At 37.3% G+C, this 6319-nt stretch overlaps 1 protein-coding gene across 1 annotated transcript in view; it reads right to left on the bottom strand.

Moving 5' to 3' along the window:
* Positions 1-902: 902 nt before the first annotated feature.
* Positions 903-6319, bottom strand: part of LOC136026915 (uncharacterized) — a 182479-nt gene continuing 177062 nt past the window's right edge. The window contains exon 5 of the transcript XR_010617441.1: positions 903-2156. The gene's annotated coding sequence lies outside the window, so the exon portion shown is untranslated. The remainder of the gene's footprint in view (positions 2157-6319) is intronic.

The raw sequence follows: 6319 nt of genomic DNA, 5'->3' as shown, positions 1-6319 counted from the left end.
TTTTCTTCTGGTGGGATTTTCCATGGGGAGGAAAGTTTCCAGTAAGGGAATTTTTCACGGGAAATCTGACACTGTGGGAATTTGCCAGAAATCCTTTACGAAATTTTTTATGTCTTGCTTTTTCTTTGCTGACACAATTTTACGCGTACAGATGTTTAGGGTAACTGCCCGGTGTAAATTTTCAGAACAATAAATTTAGAAAACAACCTAGCAGAGCTAGGCTATGTATTGACACAGCAAATGAAAAGCTAATATTTTCCATTCTTTCTAATTTCCATTACTAGGGTTTCTATTTTTCCAATCAATGATGTATGCACAGTCGCAAGTTAATTTAGTTAGTATAGTCTACAATTAATCAAGTCTACAGTTACTTGGCAAATTGGGAAAGTCTTATAAAAACCAGTATAAGTTACAAAACAGAATTTTCACTCAGCATTGAATAGATCATATTGATATAAAAAACAAGAGAAGCAATCAACTGAATTTGATTTTAGTCTAAAATTCAATCTAAATTAAAATTTCTTTGGATCTAATCATAAATTTTTGAAAGCATATTTACTCTTTTTTGGTGTTAAGTAACCCCCCAAATATTGTTAAAATTATAAAAAAAAAACAGAAAACAAGGCAAAACAAGCTATCAACTGAATTTAAGACCATTAAACTAAATTTAAAGAAAGTTTCTTTGGATACAATCTTAAGTTGTCTGAAAGCCCGTTTCCTTTTTTAGTCTTAATCTTAAGTTTTTTTTTATTCTGTATTGGATAATCAGATTATTTTGGCTTTTATAAGCTATACTATGAGCCATTTTCTCACGGAAAAATCCTTCCACCCTTTAACTGTCAGTACAATATATAGATCCTAATAACGAAAAGACTCATAACCTCCAGAAAAAGAGCTTAAACTTTAAAACTTGAACATTTTTTATTTCATCAAAGAATCACATCACAGATCGCTATTTAACACTCAGCGATACCAATTAATCAAGAAAAAAGGTACGGACCACTTGCAGCTTAAAAAAATCAAACAAATTCACTAAACACAAATTTTGACTCAAAGATGGCCCCAAAGTTCCAGAAATACTATTCTGAGTGGGGAAGATATAGGCAGAGGCGTAGGTGGGTTTTCTAGTGCTTGGAGACGATTTCAGTCAGAGGCGTCCCCCCAGTTTATCGTCCATGAAATAAATATAAATAGAATCCCAACAGGAGTTGCACTTGGGGACTCTACGCCCTAGTGCCCATCCCCCCCCCCCAGCTGGCTATGCCACTGCCATAGGACCATGCCTTTTATGGCTAAATTTTCATTCATAATGACTAGAAACAAATGATTGTCATTAGACGGTATAAATTAAAACTTTGAAGCAGAAATTCTCCACGTAAATTATCAGCTCTTAACCCCCCCCCTCCTTTTTTAAAGAACAAAACAACTTCTATTTAGAATTGATAAAAACAATTACACTGAAACTATAGGGCTCCAATTCGTTTTAAAGTTTATATTCAGGTTACCAATAATTTTTAAAGAAAGCGAAACCTCAATAAGGAATATTCTAAACCAGAAAAATGCTCCCTCTCCAAAAAGAAATAAAACAAACAAAGCCACGAATAATAAATTGACACGCTTCATCTTAGATAATGGCTTCAATATGGTGCGAATAATCATCTGGACTGGCCTAAACTCTAAATTCAGTTTATTGAATAAAATTTCCACTAAATCCACGGTCTAATTCGCAGAAAATAAAATTATATTTTGTAGCGATAATTCAGATAATCACGAAAATACACTAAAAAAAATTCTTAAAAAAAAATATCACACCTTAAAAATTAATTCTTGAGCATTCTTACTTTAAATTTCCACTAATTTCTTTAGAACATCACATAGTTAAAAATAAGGAAACCAAATTTCGCTGTCCAGAGATTTATTCAACTTTAATGAAAATACATGTTACCGTGAACAGCGAAATCTAGTAGATGTTGACATTTCAGCGATGAAAATCCTGCATATGGGTATTTAACAAATATGTTGCACATACATCAAGCCACTATGTGTTTCTTGACCAGTCAGCTTTGTCAGTCTTATGCAAGGTTTGAGGGTGACAGGGTAGGTTATAAATCTCAGCAATGGGTTGGAAATTAGGTTAGAATCTCAGAAATATAAATCTTAGGTGTATATCTGAAATATCTGTAAAATATGTTAATTCAGACTTTCGCCTGTAGATTGCGACATGCATCAGGTTTCAGTCTTTCAACGTAAGGTGAAAAACACATAAGGGCAAAGCAACTCAACGAAAAATAAGATACAGTAGAAATAGATGGCGGTATATAGTAACAGGTGCAACAACAATTTTTTTGTCACCTCATTTTTGTCAATTTTTTTTTCTGCAGGGGTAATTAAGAAGGTCAATTGGACTCAATAGTTTTAAAATGGAATTGATTAAATTTCTTAAGCAATTACTTCATTACAAAAATATTTCTCACCATTTGGAGTTACTACTAATTAGTTTTAGGGAATAATATACGTCAGACAAAGTCTTTGATTCTAAAAAAGGTTTTCCGAGGGTCAAATTGGTTTGTCAAAAGTCAGAAGATAATCAAATTTCCTTAAATTGTAGCTATGTTACTTAACTAAATTGCTTAAATATGTTAGTTAAACATAATATATATCATTTTTTTGGCAGTTTTAATTTACAATAATCCCCATTACCAAGAAAACGTTATTTTAGTAAGCTATTCCCTTCTAGTACCCATTGCAATTCCAGGTCTTTTCAAGTTATGCAAACAGCAACAAGAAATAACTAAAAGTAAAAAAGTTAAAGACAAGTGAATCACAACTGAAAAAGTGACCTATACAAATAAATTCACTAATTGGAAGAATTAACTGCCTCAATGCCTCCCTGGTCCTCAACTACCGACAAATAAGCGGTTTCTTCCTTTATGTTCACTGTTTCTAGGACAGTCTCTTGCATGGGCACTAGTTCAGTAGATGGGTTTTGTATCATCTGATTTTCTACATTCTCATTTCTGTTATTTTCCTCGTCTTCAACGGGGCAGCCATCAGAGGCACATGGTTCATATCCAACTAGGTTATTTTGCAAACGTTGAATGTGATTATGACATAGATGAGAGTTTTCAGTAATGGTTTCACTCACTGAAACAGTCTTTGGAATCATTTCTTCAGTAACTAAATTCCCAACAGCCACTGGGATTTGTAGTATCAATAATAGTTGAAGCACTACTTGGACTGGATCCAGTGTTGCCACTCAAATGCTCGATAACACTTTCAAAATTTTCGGAAACAATAGAGTCCACATTCACACTGCCTCGGTTTGTGTCTATTTTCACGACAATTGTTTCAGATATAAAACTAGTATCTTGGGAGGCAGGTACAGAGTCGTCATAAGGCACTAAAGGCCAGCTGGTCAGATTTACTCGGGCTGGTTTGGGGGGAGGAGGAGATAATTTAGCTTTCGGCTTCTGTAAGTCAGGGGGCGGCACACATAAAAACTTTTCAGGTTGGCTCACCTCATTGGCAGTCTCATACAGAGATCCATTACTAGATGACTCTTTCCTATTTTTCCCCCGACTCGGTCTTTGCGGAACTATTCCTGGCTCGTAAAAACTGACACGCCGCTTTTTTTCTTCAATAGTAAAAGGTGAGCTTGTCTCTACAATATTTCCCCTTGAAAACTCATAACTTCCAACCAAAGGATCTTTTCTGTTTTTAGATGGGGCTCGACCAAAATCGTGAATAGCATCGACTCTCTGAGGAGTTGATACCATCAGCGGTTGAGAAAATTTATATGATCCGCTAGAATTGTCATCAGAATCTGTCTGTATGTAACGCTTTACCTCGTCGCTTGAATTTCCTTGGAAAACATCAGTCTGGGTACCTTTACTGCAAAAATTCGCAGTTTGAGTACAAACAGCACTTGAATTAGCCCTTGAAAGAATACAGCGCCATTCAGATCTATCAAATTCTTTTTCTTTTTCTATTACGTGTCTGGGCTGGGCAACAACAGACTTGATATCAGATGGAATGTGTGTGTATCGATTCTCATCTTTTGATGGTACTCTATGCCCATCCTGGTTTACTGGTGGAACATAAACTGTCGGGGAGCTGAAGTGGCTTGCTGGTTTTCGGAGCTCTTGGGTAATTTTTGGCATCGGAGGGGGAGGTGGGATAACTTTTGATGATTCATTTTTCGAGAGACATTTTTCGCCCTTTTGAACCTTGGCGTAAATTGGCTCAGGTCGCTGTCCACTGTATCTAGCGATTGCTGGATAGAATAGTAGACGGTATTATTTTGCTCACGTCTGCCGATTTTAGTTCAGTAGATAACGTCCCCTTTGTAAGTTTTAATATGCCGGCTTTGCTTGAGTTCAATATATTACCCCAGGATGAGCCAGACGAATCGTTAACCGATCTGTGTTTTGGCTGCTGTGGGAAAAAGGACACTTTAACTGCCGAATCGAAAGAGCTTGTCTCGTTTTTCTTCGATCGTGACGGAAGTGAAAACCGCCTAGAAAAACTTCTGCTTTGGATGGGACTGCTCGAAACACTTTGATAAACTGTATTATCCCCTGAACTTGTTGGCATAACAGAATCTCTTTTCGTACTAAATCTTCGGACGAGAGTTTCTACCTTTTGCTGTACATAAGGTTTGGAAGACGACGAGCTTACTGATTCAGCGCATTCATCTGTTACTTCCGGAGTGCCAAAAACACCAGAATCTCTAGCAATCACAAACCTCTCTTGACTTGAACACGATATTTCTGAGTCCGAATCACTCTCGTTACGAGTGGGCTGTCTAAAAGATATCTTACTGACAGAATGTGACTGATCAAGACTCGGTCTGATACCTTTTCCTGTTTTAGAAATCGCTATAATTTGCTGCTCGAGCATAAATTCAATTTCCGAAGAGTCACAGCGCATGCGCGGCTGTACATCCAGCCCAGCTCTTAACAGCCTTCGGATAAGGGTGGGAAACTGTCCAACATTGATGACAGGATTCTTTTCATTGTATTTTTCAGATTCTTCCCTTTTTTGACTTATCAATTCAAGCACATGTTTAAAATCTCTCTCCTCCCATGGCAGTTCTCCTGTAAAAACTTCTACTACCACCATACACAGAGAAAAATTATCCGACTCAACCGTAGGCACTTGTCTTTCCATCGCGATTCCGGGGACATCCATCTCCAATAAATATTCTTAAATACGTCCCAAGGGCGCTGAACATAAACACATTTGTTTAACTCGCCTCGGGCGCGGATGGCAAACTCGAAATTGCCCAGTTTTGCCTGAGTAGGGCTAACAATGTGAATTGAATGAGAGGATATTCCTAAATGTAAAAAGCCCATATTATGGACTAATTTCAGGGCAGTGGCAATTTGGCAAAGAAAAGTCAGCTTTTTTAAGGCCAAATTCTTGTATAGGCAACTCGTGCATACATCTATGTAATGAGCCAAATTGAACTCTTTCATAAACCAAAGATATTTGATGGTTTTCCTGGGTCGGTATGACCCCAAGTAGATGCAGAATACCTGGTGCACTCAACACCCGTAGGTTTTCCAGTTCGTCCATCAATAGATTCTGAGAAGTGCTGCTCGGCGAACCACGTTTTAAGTCAGCATCGATGAGCCTTCTAATGGTAACAATTATCCCTTTCCAACTTCGGGGGTAATACTCCGTAACTGTTCCACATCTAGAAGAAAAAAAGGAACATAAACTCTTTCGTTTTCGTGGAAAGGAAAGCCTTAAAACAGTGTTTTTTGTTGCTTATCTTTGAAAAGAATTAACTCGACTCTTGATTGTAGAGACGGATAAATTGCGGCGAAGCTAAACTGTGGAAAACGATGCCAAAGAGCATCAGAGAATCTTAGGGTTACGGAGGCATTGTAATCTCGATTACAAACAATCTTTGTTATAATAAAATATTAAATACTGAACGAACAACTAATGCTTTTTATGGCACTGGGTATTAACCAAGTGACATATAGCGATCGCAAATTCTGTCGGTCTGTCTGTAGGTCCTGGTTTTGCTACTTTAGGCACTTCTAGGTAAACTAGGACGATGAAATTTGGCAGGCGTATCAGGGACCGGACCAGATAAAATTAGAAATATTTTGTTTCTCGACTCGACTATCCGGGGGGGGGGGGGTAGTTGGGGTCCCGTTAATTCTGAAAAACTAGAAAATGAAGTACCGTATTTTTTACTTACAAACTGGTGATGGGATCTTAATTAAATTTGATGTTTGGAAGGATACGTGTCTCAGAGCTCTTATTTTAAATCCCGACCAGATTAAGTTACATTGGGAGGGGTTGG

This window comes from Artemia franciscana, chromosome 5, assembly GCF_032884065.1.
Source record: "Artemia franciscana chromosome 5, ASM3288406v1, whole genome shotgun sequence".
In the NCBI taxonomy this organism is placed as follows: domain Eukaryota; kingdom Metazoa; phylum Arthropoda; class Branchiopoda; order Anostraca; family Artemiidae; genus Artemia; species Artemia franciscana.
This window is presented reverse-complemented; position numbering and strand designations above follow the sequence as displayed.